Source organism: Chionomys nivalis, chromosome 7 (genome assembly GCF_950005125.1).
Source record: "Chionomys nivalis chromosome 7, mChiNiv1.1, whole genome shotgun sequence".
Classification (NCBI taxonomy): Eukaryota; Metazoa; Chordata; class Mammalia; order Rodentia; family Cricetidae; genus Chionomys; species Chionomys nivalis.
In genome coordinates, this window is record NC_080092.1 from 5,815,169 (window position 1) to 5,830,267 (window position 15,099).

Consider the following 15,099-nt stretch of genomic DNA (forward strand, 5'->3'; position numbering starts at 1 on the left):
AGAAGGTAAGGTTTATTTAAATTGCCAAGGCAATCCCTCAGGAGATACAGAGACTATCAAAAGGCAGGGAAAGGATTGTGGGCTTTAAAGGGGTATGTTTGTAGCAGTGGGAGGGAACAAGTAGGTGGGAAGAGCCTGGAAGTTTAGAGTCCTGGAGGGAAGGATGTTTTCAGGACAGAAGAGCCTGGGAGGTAGGTGGGGATTTGATACGTGTTGATACGTGTTGATATGTGTTGATACGTGTTGCGGATACGTGTTAATAGGGAACTAGATGCCCATTGCCTGTGAAAGCAGATAAGGGAGGTAGTGGCTCTTTCTGATGAACAGAAATCTGATATCATTTGCCATTTGGGGGGCCCATTTTGGACCTAACACCCAGCACTATGGAGGAGGAGACAGGAGGGTCACAAGTCCCAGCCAGTCTGGGTTACAAAGTGAGACTCTCTCTCTCTCTCTCTCTCTCTCTCTCTCTCTCTCTCTCTCTCTCTCTCTCTCTCTCACACACACACACACACACACACTCACACACACACACACACACAATAAAGTCTTTTTTGTTCCCATGACTAGCAAAGACTAAAACATTATGGGAAGAGGAATGGTTTGAACCCTAAACGGGGAAGCACTCATCTGGTAGGAGCTGCGCTCTCCCACCTTGCTGCAGTTAGAATTTGCTGAGTTTTCTTAAGATGCCAGGGGATCAGAGCTCCAAGCTCCTGCTGACGTGAACATGCAGGGATTGGGAAGGCAGCCATGACACAGCTGATCAGCTCCTTCCTTTTGGCTCTTCCTTCTCCTCATTAACGAGTGGCCACTTTGAAACCTACCACTCCGTGGAGCTTCACACAGTACTGCATAGTCCCAAGACATTTTCATTGTCCTCAAAAGAAATCCTGCTCCCCTTTAAGCAGGCCCCACCCTCACCTCTCTGCTGGCTCAAAGTTCCTGCTCTATCACTCAAGAGAAAACGCAATCATGCCACATTGGGAGTCCCAGAATCCCGCTGTCCTCCAAACCCAAGAACCCAGTGGCTCAGCCTCCTCTTGACCCCTCTCCGAGACAAACTCTGAGAGAAATGGTCTCTTTGTGGCTGTAATTCTTTCCCCCAGCTCCACAATCCAGTAGCAGTCCCAGCTAAGTGTTCTGACATGTTCCGGCCCTTTACCTGCCCCCACCACCCCCATGAAACTCAGGAAGTTAATTCAGGACAGATGAAAACTGGTCTGCCCTCAGTCATTTTCAATCTTGGAAACCTCCAAAAATAGCTAAACTCTAATGCATATTTCAGGTTGGGCTTGTTTACTTTTTCTCCGTCCGAGCCAGCAAGCTAATTTCCCCAGAGGGCAAAAGAAAGCAAAGGCTTCATCCTGAACACTCTGTGTGTGTCTCCCTTGATTACCGTGAGGAAGCAAGGGGTCCTGCATCTTTACCTCACAGAGGCCAGAGAGCGAAACCTTTCTTCCCCATGGGCAAGGCATTCAAGCACATCCAACTAAGAGGTCCCTCAGAAGTCTAAGAGTGAACTTGGGTTTCCAGCCTTCTCCATTTGCAAGAAAAGCAGCAGCTGTACCTCACCCTTGAACTCTCTTAGCACCCAGGCAGGAAAAAGTAAGAAAAAAAATGACCATGGTTCAAATTCCAAAAGGAGAAAGAGCCACAGCAGAACTGGTGACTGCAGTTAGTGCCAGCGACGGAGTGACTGGAGTGATGGCGGGCTGATCCTACGAGCTGAAAGTCACTTTAGATGTATTCCTATCACAGAAGCTCAACCAGATGCGAGAAGAATGGAACATAATGAGGACAAGAGGAAGCCGCAGGAGGGGCAGAGAGCTCAACTGGTAAAGTGCTTACCACGCCATTGTGAGGACTTGAGTTCAATACTCTGAAACCCCCACATACAAACATAATAATAAAGCCAAGTGTAGTGGCGCATGCTGGGCCCCAGGACTGGGGACACAGAGACAATCAGATCCTGCGGGCCTCCTGACCTGCTGTCCCAGCCTACTTAACAAGTTCCAAATCAATGGGAAACTGTCTCAAAAATCTAAATAGATGGTATCTGAGGAATGACAGTTGAGGTTGTCCTTTACCCTCTACACACATGGGCACACAAGTGCATTCCCATCTACACACATGCACCTGTAGATAGAGAAAACAACACATAGAAGCACCCACAAAGGAAACATGGAGTTCTATCCATTCACTGCTAACGATGTGACTCACCTCATGGCAATCACAACTGTAGGTCCCGACACCTTATAACCTTTCTCTCCCTAACGGAGCCACTGGGAAAGAGAACAATTGCGCTACCCACAGCCTTTGTATGTGATGTTTTTTTGGGGGTTTCTGATGGAAACCTCACACTCCTTGGTCACATAAGCAACGCAGGGCATGAAAACTTCAAAAATGAGAAACAGAATTTCGATTCTGAAAGAAAGAGATCAGAAAATACGTGGTGGTCACTCTACCTGAGGTTGTGTAAGGGCCTGACCACAGCAGAGTCTTTGTCTCCCTCTTCCAAAAAGAAGAAATCAGAAAAACAAATTCCCGGTATCCAGGGTGGGGAGATAGCTCAGCTGGAAAAGCACTTGCCTGGCAAGCATGGAAACCTAAATTAAATCCTAAGAAACTATGCAGTTGTTTTGTTTCTAAAGCCAAGCACGGACTACACATTTATAAGCCCAGCACTAGGGAGGAGCAGACAAGAGGGTCCATGGGTCTCTCTTACCAATCTAGCTTGTTCAGCAAGTTCCAGGCCAGTGAGATGCCCTATCTCAAGAAAGCAAAATGAGTGGCACTGTGGAATGCCAACCAAAGGTGACCTTTGACCTCCACATACACACAGGCACAAGCACACCCATACATATACACACACCAAGAAATCTCCAGTGTCTAGAACATCCACAAAGAACAGCGTTCAGTAATTCAGACATCTCGGCCAAAACATGTCCTCTGAGAAGAACTTGAGCCAGCATACTGCTTTTGTTTGGCTTGTTTTTCCATACTGGCATTGAACCCAGGGCCTCACTCTGTCACTGAGCTACATTCTTACCCTGCCACACGGCTTTATCCGGTTGTTTTTCAGTCTCACAGAAATCATAATGCCCAGAACCATCAGCATATACAGTCATCATTCTTTTTTCTACAGACACTCCAGAAAGCATGTCCTCTGGAAAGAGAGATCCAAGTAGCTTAGGATAGTAACAAAAGAGAAGTCAAACACCAAGACAGTGTGTCCCCGAGGAACTTGTCCGTCCTCTCAGGCACACTGCAGCACACACTGTATTCCCTGTGCTGTGCAGGCCCTGTTGAAAGACCCTACAGACCCCCTCCTCAGAACCTGCAGCTAGCAGGCTCCCAGGAGAGCGTCCTGTTTGCTTGAAAGATTCTCAGGATCAGCAGCTAGCCTGCTCTCGTGAGAGGAAAACAGGATATCTATAAGATAGGACATCTACAAAGCAGGATGACTGCAAAGTAGGATATCTATAAGATAAGAACAGGATGTCTGCTGCCAGACATTCATGCTGGGAGAGGAAAACCATTCATGCCCCCCCTGCCTCATTCCGATAACCACGCTTCTGCTTCTGTAAAACTTGCTTTTGCTGCCCTCTTTCCTATAAAAAGACCTCCTCCCAGTCTGCAGGCGCGCAAGTCCTCCGAAAGACTTTGCCGCCCGCAGGTACCTGTGTCTACCTAATAAACCTCTTGTGGTTTGCATCCGACCCGTGGTCTCGGCCTGGTCTTTGGGTCCAGGGATCTCCACCTGAGAGAAGGTCCCTACCAGGGTCTTTCATTGTCCAGGGAACATGATATCCCCTGTGAGCAAAAGCTTCTAAGTTAAACATATTTTTACTCTTTACTTGACACGTGACAAAAATAAGACCCAGAAGGTTCAAAAGTCCTGTCCAAGGATATTTAGGTAAATTGTAAAGTCAACATTTGGATCTGCACACGAAGTCGAACACACTCTTGCTCTTCTCTGGAAGAAGCTAGAGGACCAGGGAAATTCGCATCACTGTTCTGTGTGTGTGACTCTGCTAAGCTCTTTGGTCCCTCCTGTGCCTGAAAGCCTCTTAATGCTTTTGGCTCATCCTCCCAGGAAATATTGGTGTGAAGGATGGAAAAACTAGCTTTTGTGGGAATCTGCCAATGTCTAAATCAAAAGTTTGCCTCCCGTAATGGACGGTAAGGATGGACCATATCCAGTTATTTCTTACTTTGGGGACAGTTTCTGTTTGTTCTGCCTGCCCTGTTTTTCTAGACGACTATGTTGTTGCAAACAGATAGCAGCTCTGTGAGTACTAGTTCCTCTCCTCCTTTGTCCATGGCAGACATTGCTAATCAATCTTGACATTCTTTCTCATCAATCCTTGTTGACTCAACCTGTCTTTATTATTTACCCAAGTTCCAGTATCATTCCAAAGAAGTCTACTTTCCACCCTTTTCCTGGAGCTGCTCTGGATGGAGCTGAGTTTACAGACCATCTTTTTGGATAACATGTTGCCTTTTCTCTCCCCACTCCCTTACCCACTGAAAACACTTCTCACTATAAAAATCTTGATATGGATTTTATCACCAAACCATTTAATCCTGTAATTATTAATTACATAGGAACAGAACTTGTTCCCGTGTGATTTCATGACAGATCCATTCCACATGGCTTCACCTAAATGCTTAGACACATTGTTAATTAAAGTAAATTGAAAATGAGTTTCCTTTGAAAGGGAACTTCAGAACTTCACAATGTCTCTGGAGACAAAGGGGCATTATTTGGGGCATCTTGAAATCTACAAAGTTTGGGTTGAAATAGAAATGTGAATCTAAATCCCCTCACTGCAGTGAGTCTAAGTTCTAGGATGCATTGTAGTCTATACAAACTCTCAATTCAAGGACAGAAGGCACTGCATTATTTATAATTTGTGTTCAGTGTTCCTCACAGGGGGGTGAGCATCTTTACTACGACCTGGGCTTCCTGCATTCTTCTCCATTTGCAGGAAGTTTAAAACAAAACAAAGCAAAACAAAACAAACAACAAAAAAAAAAAAACAGCCTCCAATAATCAGAAGCTGCCATTGCTCTTGGATGAAGCCAGGATGCTATAGGAAGAAAACTGCAGACAGAAGTCTCTTTTCTGGAAAATCAAATAACAGTGGGGATTGTGAAGTCTACTCAACAGAGAGCAACATAGCCAGTGGACAAAAGCCTCTCAGAACATGTCTCCAATCGCTTTCTCTCCTCTTCCTCTGCATGTGTCGTCTCCAGTCTCTCTCTCTCTCTCTCTCTCTCTCTCTCTCTCTCTCTCTCTCTCTCCTCTTCCTCTGCACGTGTCACGCTCAGGGTTTTCTATGGTGTTTCCTGTCTTACTGTGCCCATCAGGAGCTATAATGAATTTTGTATTTTGTTTAATCTGCCATATACATTCCAATTAAAATAAATTCCACTACTTGTTTAAAAGCAAATGCTATTTGGATTGTAAATGTGCCTCAGTCTTAAGAAGAGTCTTCTGACTTGTATTAGAATTCAGTCTGTTCCAAGTGAGATATGTGCTAATACTATGCACTCCCATGCCTGGGCAGACATCACTAATTGAGCATGACTCTCTGGCTCTGAGTTGGAAAGCAGCTTCATATGTACCTACTACACGAGGCCACAGGAATCCCTGTTAAGTTAGTGAGAGAGGCACAGAAGCCACACTGCTGCATGGGATGTGGCTATGTGGAAGCCAGACGCTTACCTTCTACTGCTGGGAGTGACATATAACTCCTCCTACTTCCATGGACATCTGTAACAGAACTTACCTGTGTCCGGACTCCCAAGCATCTTGCACACCCTGTGCTCACATCCATCCACACTCATCCTCGCCCACTGACCAGACATGACCTGATTTACTCTAGATATTTGTTCATGTTCCTTTGGTGTCTTTGAATCCTAGCACGAACACTCTCCAACTCTCCTGTCAAATTTCTGCTTGACTTATCACCTCCACTTAAAAGAAAAGTTTTGACAAGGCCCATTCTAGAAAGTAATGCTGACATATTCTTTTATTTGGAAATATCTTCAGACCCCTGGTTTTGACAATAGCCCACGAAAAGAAAGCCGCCCAAGCCTTAACTCTACCACTGAGAAGTGAGGACTCAGACATGTCTAAGCCTTGTCTTCTTCATCTTGGCTTCACGTCAGTGCACCTCACATGGAGACAATGCATAAACATGCTCATCACAGGCCAGGCTGATGGAGGAGTTACTTTCATTTAATAAAGAAACTGCCTTGGCCCATTTATAGGCCAGCCCTTAGGTGGGTGGAGTAAACAGAACAGAATGCTGGGAGAAAGAAGCTGAGTCAGGGAGTCGCCATGATTCTCCCACTCCAGACAGACACAGGTTAAGATCTTTCCTGGTAAGCCAGCTCATGGTACTACACAGAATATTAGAAATGGGTTAGATCACTATGAAAGAGCTAGCCAATAAGAGGCTGGAACTAATGGGCCAGGCAGTGTTTAAAAGAATACAGTTTCCGTGTAATTATTTCAGGGCATAAGCTAGCCATGTGGGCGGCCGGGTGCCGGAGACGCAGCCCTGCCGCTCTTATTACAACACCAGGCCATCAGAACAGGGCGGCTGTACTTAGGTTTGCTCAGCAGATACTGTCTTACATTGCTTTCCTAGAAGAAGACCCACCAGGATTTGAATGCAAACAATTTCTTTATAAGAAAATGTCAAGACAACAACTGAATAAATGGGAGCCCCTTCTCTACAAAGCCACATAAGAGATGGGGTGGGGAGAGCAGATACAGCACACGCCCCTGCTGACAATGCTGAGAAGGAAGGACCCAGAGGGCCCCAGAGGGTGGGCGGATCAGCCAGTCTAGACAAATGAGAAAGCTCCAGGTTCTGTGAGAGACCATGTCTCCATAAAATAAGGAGGAGAGCAACCGAGGAAGACGCTAGACATCTGTCTCTAGCCTCCACATGCACACACGTGCACACGCACACACACGTACATACTCACAAAGCAGTAAGACAAAGAAAGAGGAAGGCAATACTATGCTTCCCACAGGTCTCCAGCATAGCTTTCTGGGCTCTGTCTCAAGAACAGCACTGAGAGATGGCACACAGAACACTTTTTCTCCTGTGTCATTCACTACACAAGCATTTATTCAACACCTCCTGGTGGCTGCAGGCTGAGGGCTGCTCCTGAGCCCTTTATCCCTGGCACTTACAACTTCCGGGACAAGCAGTCCCTACGGTCAGAGATCCCTCTGGCAGAGCCACAGGCTGCTTGTGGGCAGCAGCTGCTGGCAGGAACCCTGGGCACAGGGAGTATGTGGCCAACACCAGAGTGTCTAATGTTGCATGGCAGACACAAGATAAAGATACAAACCCAAGCGCACACTAACACTGAGACAGTGCAGCAAACAAACACACGGGGTTTGAGACACATGGGGTTCAAGTTGTTAGCCCCCAAACATCTTTAAGATGGTAGTACCAGTACCAACCAGGTAAAGTATTATGGGAGCAAGTGGCCTGATATCAGTCACCCACCTCCCACAAATTAAGTGTTCAAATTAAAAGAAATATTGAAGGCAACACAATGGCTCAGTGACCTTTCTTTTACCTCTTGACCTAGAATTCTGCCCCCTAGAATTGCTACCTCTCTGACAAGCACAGAAACTTGTTTCTGATGTCCGTCCATCCATTGAGTGGTTGTTAAATACCCAATAGACATCAGGCACTTTGTAGGAGGTGAAGACTCACAGAAGAGTAGACATGACCTCGGTCCTCCTTCCAGACATGGACAAGGAATCAGTGATATAAAAGATGGTGGTGGATACAGGAGCAGTTTCTTCAATTGTTTCTTAACCCTTAATCTGTATGTGACTGAGCCTAAGGGTGATGACTGACATGCAGATTCATGGGCTGAGTAACACAGCCAGCAGGGCCAGCTGACCACATGCTACACATTGTGAGCAGAGGAGCTAGCCCCCCCCCCCCGCCAACACACACACAAAGTTGGGAAATGAAGAAAGAAGTCACTCTTAGGAGAAGGTGCTGGCTTGCTATCATCTATTTACCTAAATATTGGTTTTGTAGAAAGGAGAGAAAAAGGAAGTCTATGAGTTGGGAAGGATCATTTGAAACATTCTGATCCAGATGACGAGAAAGGGACTGTCACCATTTCCCCAAAGAAGGTATTCCCTCACCATCTCTTTATATTGTATGAACACTTGGGTGACCGAAACATTGTCCTGGGCCTAGTTCTTAACATGGAGCTGAGTAGAGGAAACTGTTCAAAAAAAAACTATAAGCCTGGAGTGGCTCTGCTTGCCCCACATGATGCGAGCTTGTACCCAGACATGAGCATGCTACTGAAGTCCAGCCATTGGCCACTAAGCCATAACTAGCTGAGCTCGCCTTCTATGCTCCTGTTCATCACATATCCTTTGCTCCCCGAGAAACTTTCCAGCCCCCTCATTATCCTCCAACACAGCCATCTAATTAAGCCAAAAGTAGCCAGCTGGAAACGTATGCAAATAGAGTTAGATTTTATTTGAAGTTCTCTAAACGTAAGTATAATGACAGGGAACAGAGTGTATACCCGGTAAGGCAGGCGGGAGCTGCTGAGCAAGCCGCAGAGGCCTCAGGTGTCAATCAATATGTCTAATACAGGCAGGGTCATTGCTAGTAAACACGTCGTCATATGGGAATCTGTGGGAGAGCAGAAGATGAGATAGAGACCGCTGGGCCCTTACACCAACCCCTTTCTGTTCTTGCCTAAACAAGCTGCTGTGGGTCTCCATTACTCACAGCTAAAAAAAAGAAGAAAAAAAGTCTCTTGATTGGGAGACAGGTTTCCAGATGGGCCAAGCGAGTCAATGTTCCCAGCTCAGTGAATATGTACTTTTGAATGAATGAACAGTATTGTAATCCAAAAGAAAATAATTATGAGCATTTTTTCATATCAGCAAAATGTGAAGGGGACCTTCTCTCACTCTGTGGATAGCTGCCCACCTGTGACAAAGATATCTCAAATTCAACATCAGTAAAGGTCATAGAGAATTTAGTGTTTGAAAAAAACTTTGGACACAGAGGTGCCTGGGTCTAGTCTCTGACCCTCTACCAAACAATCAAAGACTTTCTAATAAGTCTTTCAGCCCTTGGGTCTTCCCATATAAAGTCAATCTGTAGCAGAGGCTGGCTAATTCCCTGACCTCCATCCCCTCTTTCTTTCCCCTAGCAGCTTAAGAGAACATCGCCTCCAAGCCCTGCAGCAGGAAAGCTCTGACTGGCTTCAACCTGTCAGCATCTTTTAATGCTCCCACTACAGCCATCGGTGTCAGTGTGGGCACAGGAGGCACAGAGGGATTGTCAAGGTGAATCTCAAGACTCATGCTTGCAAAGCAGAAAGGAATGTCCTCTTCATGCCCTGGGCATGAATGGGAAAGCATGAAGGAAATGTCATTTGTTGGAATCACATTGCGGTCATGAAATAAGACATCTTGGGAATGAATTTTACTGCAAAATTGGAGAAGGGACTGAGAAACAACTGCAGAGCAATGATGCCAGAGGCACGATCACGCTTAACCTGGGGCTGATGCTTGCTCTGACATCGCAGTTGAATAAACTCGTTCCCTTTCTTTTATGCATTTTTCTCCTCTTCCTCCTCCTTCTCTTCCTCCTCTTTCTCCTCTTCCTCTTTCTCCTCTTCTTCCTCCTCCTCTATCTCTTCCTTTTCTTCTTCCTCTTCATCCTCTTTCTCCTCTTCTTCCTCCTCCTCCTCTTCCTCCTTTTTCTCCTCTTTCTCCTCTTCCTCCTCCTCCTCTTCTTTGTGGTCTGAGGACGAAACCCAGGACTTCAGGAACACTAGGCAAGTACTATTCCACTGAGCTACACCACAACCATGCAGTTGAGTTTTTCTTTTTTTTTTCATTTTTATTTATTCTTCTTTCATACAATAATACACCCTGACCTCAGCTTCCGCTCCCTCCACTCCTCCCAGTTCCTTCCATCTCCCCTCTCCCTAAATCTCCACTTTATCCTCCCCTCCTAGGGACATCAACCAAACACAGCACAGCAAGATACAATAGGACCAGGCACAAATCCCCACACCAAGGCTGGGCAAAGCAACCCAGTATAAAGAAAGCCTTTAACCTATAATCTGTCCTGCGTGCAAAACGTGCTGGTGAAATGGTGGGGCAGAATTTGTGGAAATGGTCAACTTAGGACTGATCTAATTTGAAGCCTACACCGTGAGAGGGAGACCATGCCTGACACTGCCTGGCTGAGCAGTTGAGGTTTTCTTAGGGGAAAGTTGATGCTCCCTAAACACCCAGTGTTTAAAAGCAACCTATATGCACCAGCCCATGTTATAAAAATTGAAGTCATATGTGGAGGTTTTTGTAAACCCATATCTTGTGTAGAAAAGGAAGAGATTGCTGGTGGTCCTGAGAACATCTGGAAGTTGAAGACTTCGTCTTTCTTCTGATCCCCCAAACTTGATGACAGTTGATTTTGAGAATCCAAAGCCTGTTATTCAGAGCTTCCTGCATGCTCACTTAGTGCTGTTGAAGAACACCTGTCAGGCCGGAAGGATTTTCCCACATTGGCCTGGCTCGGAAAACGCTGTGAAGCAGCAAGCAGCGTACTGAGGCAACCTATCCCCTCAGTATCTGGGCTGGACAGAGACAAATAGCTCCCAGAGAGTCTCAGGCAGGGCCCATCCTTGGTGCAGCTCAGGGAAATTTCGCATTGAACACAGTGAAGGAGATCCAGGAGGGTGTGGGCCTCACCTGCTGGTCCTCCTATGGGTGACTGGAGCTCGGTCCAAATGATTAATGTTGTGTGACTTTGACCCTCCCTCAGCTCTGACTCTTCATCTGGAAAATGAGGGCAATCGCGCTTACTCTGCTTAGCTACAGTGAGGGAACACATCCACTGGAGACGGGTATGAAGTCAGTCTTCTGGCCATTTGTGGGAGAGGAAAGAGGGGTGCTAGCCCAGAAAGGGAATTACAGGAGGAGGGAAGCACCAGGCACCAATGGCATGGATTCCATAGCAGATGTAGACTTCTTTCCCTGTTCTGGGGGCATCTGGCAAACACTGGATGCTCACAGTTGAGGGGGGACACTGGGTACAGATAAGCAACAGTCAGACACGGTCCCTGTCTCACACTTATACTCTAGGAGAATGAAGAGAACAATCAATAGGCATGCGAATAAAAAAAGACTATTTCAAGAAACTGTCCTAACTCAGCTTATCTCACTAGGGAGGTGTAGCTACTGCCCTATGGATGCATAACCCTGCCCATTCCTCACAATATCCTAACCTGACCATAACTTTGCATCTGTTACTCGTGACCTTCTAACCTCTGATGATGTTTCTGTGTTGCAAGGTTTCCACCATTCCTGTGTGGATGCAGGCTTCATGAAGGCAATGATTTTGACTGTTGTTCCTCGGGTGCACTCCACCTCATTTTCTGAGACCAAGTCTCTCACTGGCCTGGACTCCTCAAACAGACTAGGCTGGCTGTCCAGTGTGTCCCCTGCTCTGCAGTCTCAAGTGCACAAGGCCACATTTAGCCTCTTTTGACATGGGAGTTCTAAGAATTGAACTCTTATCAACATGCTGGCGAGGCAAACCCTTCACCAACTGAGTCATCTCCCCAATCTAATGGTCACTGTTTTGTTCACTAATGCAACTCAAGTGTGCAGAACAACAGCTGATTAACACTAGCTGTTCAGGAAATACGTCATGGTTGACTGCTTTCATAGAAAAGCCACCAGAAAAATAAAGCAGACCAATGGGGTGGAGAGTACTGTGACCTAGATGTGTGTGCCCACATCAGATGCTGGAAGCACAGTCCCAGGTGTGATGATACAAGATGACACCTCTGAAGAGAGCAGCTAGATCATGAGAATATAGTCCTCAAAAATGAGACCAGCACCACGTGCATACTTACTTAGCTCATTGCTATGACCAAATACCTGACAAGAAGCAACTTTAGAGAGAAAGGGTTGATTAGGAACACAGTTCAAGGGTATCGCCCATCTCGGTAAGGAAGGCAAGGCTGCAGAAGCAGCACTCAGCATGTTGTGCCCAGAGTCAAGACCCCCAAAGACCACCAAGAGACCAGATCCAATGCAAAAGCAAAGAGTTATTATTAATATTATTATTTATTATTATTATTATTATTATTATTATTATTCCAGCATGCTGGGGCCAACCATCTTACACAAAGGCAAGATGATTGTGACCCCAAAAGGGAGGTAGGAGCTTCTTTTAAAGTCTTACTGAGAGGGATGTGTAAGGAAGTTAGGTCATTTTACATGTGCTTGGCTTAGGTAAGTGAAAATTACATTAATACACTCTCATTGGCTAGGGCTAGTCAGGGCTGCAGTTTTCCATTTTGGGGCAGATCTAGACAAGTCCCAGGCCCTTGTCATTGAGCTGCTATGGGGGCTGTCTTAGGCCTGGCGGGCCTAGTACTGCGTGTCCCAAGCCTCTTTCTCACTGTTGGGGGTGTTGGGGATTGATTATCGTTTATACCTGGCTTTCCTCAGAAACCGCTTGTTGAGTCTCGGGAAATGGAAGTTGAGGCCTAATCTCTGAGAGAAGACTGAGCAGCCTGGTATGGCATCTGCTCAGGCCTTTCATTCCCCCTTGAGTAGTGCATCAGCTCAAATTCTTGAAATGGGTTTGGTCCAGGGACTGATATTGGGACTTTAGCATCATCAGCTCAATGATAGCCAGACAGGAATTATCATTTAGTTAATGTTTCAAGGATGCAAAAGCCAACAGCAATTAGCAGAGGCAGAAGGGCCAAAAGACTCGTGATGGCTGACGGAGTTCTTTATCTAAAAGAAATTTGGGAGTGAGAATAAGGACCAGTTATTATCTTATCTCAGGTTGTCTATGACAGGAAATTCCTTTTAGATCTAACTTTTTTTTTCTTTTTTTGGTTTTTCAAGGCAGGGTTTCTCTGTAGCTTTGGAGCCTGTCTTAGAACTAGCACTTGTAGACCAGGCTGGCCTCAGACTCACAGAGATCCGCCAGCCTCTGCCTCCCGAGTGCTGGGATTAAAGGTGTGCACCACCACCACCCGGCTTTGGTCTAACATTTTTATCTACAAGGGTGACATATTCACTTCTGTAATTACTTCCTGCTGATGTTGGGACTTTGTCAGGCCCCTGGGAAGCTAGACTGCTAGTCAAAGGCAAGGAGGGAATTTAGGATCATCTGGTTCGTTGACCGGCTGAGGAGACAGCATTTATATCAGCTGGACTGGTCCATATCAGCTTTCAGCAAGTTCAGGGCTCACAGTCATTTGGAGCAGGTTATCACCTGATGCTTGGAGGTACCTGTCTGTCAGGCCAGTGGAAACTTGTCCAGACAGACACAAACTGGGAACAGAAGTTAAAGTTTATGAATTCATTTAAAGCTTGTAGATCTGTGGTCTTGGGATTCTTCCCCTTCCTCCATTACGAGGACTCCAGATAAACACAGCCTAAGTTTCCCCTCTAGTCTATTCCTGAGGATGGGATTTTTTCTCTGGAGTCCTCGTGACTTGTGAGAAGTTGATCCAAGTTTTATAACTCTCTTGATTTTTTGAGGTTTGTATGAATCTCCATATGAAAAGACATAAAAAATTAAATATATTAGCATTATCAATCTGTACTGAGATCCATGCTGTAGAAAAAGCAGGTAACAGGTGTCTGTAAAACAACAGGAATGGACCCACATCCTTGAGTCCTAGCAGAAACTATAGATTTGGGTTAAGAAGCAAAGCCTGCACATTTTTCTTTTGTCCAGAGATCCAGGTGTAGATTGAACTTAAATGTTCTTAGACCAATGAAAAGCATCTGTAAGTCTGTGTTCAGAAAACAACCAAAAGAAATCTAAAATCTTGAGCTTGTAACCCAAATATTAAGAAGTCATGGCTCTATTAGCTTGGTAGAATTCTATTAATGCTAACACTGAACTTTTGAACTTTTAATATAATGATAGCATGGCAAAGGAAAAAAATTTTACAGTATTTTTATTTTTATAAATTATATTAATATTTAAAAAACATTTTTAGACTTTTATAACCCAAGACTTTATGTCCTCAGACCCTTAGAATTTATATAGACTTTTAAACTTTTTATTTAACTATTTATTAGATAAAAGCAGGTATTATTAAGAACAATCATTTTTAAATTACCTTAAAAACCTGTTTATTTCTTAATATAAAGCCTGTGGGTAAGGCAAAGTTGACTGTCTTAGTTTACTAAGAGAACAAGAAACTTGGTGGCTTTAACTAACTACGGTTAGTTAAATAAACTTGATCAAGGTGCCTATAACCTTGAAGAAGACTTGTAGTTGTCTTTTGTTGCTATGCTGACAAAGCTATAACTAGCCTCGTCATCAATACTGTCAGAGATCTGAGAGGAAAATTTCTGAGCGTAGGTGGAATAGTTTTTAGTTTTGTTTTGTTTTTATTGAACTATACATTTTTCTCTGCTCTCCTCCCTTCCTCTCCCCTTTCCTTCTACCCTCTCCATGACCCCTACACTCCCAATTTACTCAGGAGATCTTGTCTCTTTCTCCTTCCTAGGTAGATCCATGTATATTTATCTCTCTTAAGATACTTTTTATTCTCTAGGTTATCTGGGATAATGATCTATAAGTTGGTTTATTTTTTTTTCTTTGCTTTATGTCTAGAAGCTACTTATGAGTGAGTACATATTATATTTGTCTTTTTGGGTCTGGGTTACCTCACTCAATATGTTTTTCTTTTTCTGGATTCATCCATTTGCATGCAATTTCAAAATGTCACTATTTTTTTACTGCTGTGTAGTAATTCACTGTGTAAATGAATCACATTTTCTTTATCCATTCTTCTGTTGAGGGGAATCTAGGCTGTTTCCAAGTTCTGGCTATTACAAATAATGCTGCTATGAACATAGTTAAGCACATGTCTTTGTGGTATAATTGAGCATCCTTTGGTATATACCCAACAGTGGTATTTCTGGGTCTTGAGGTAGACTGCTTTCTAATTTTCTGAGAAATCTCCATACTCATTTCCAAAGCAGCTGTACAAGTTTGCACTCCTACTAGCAATGAA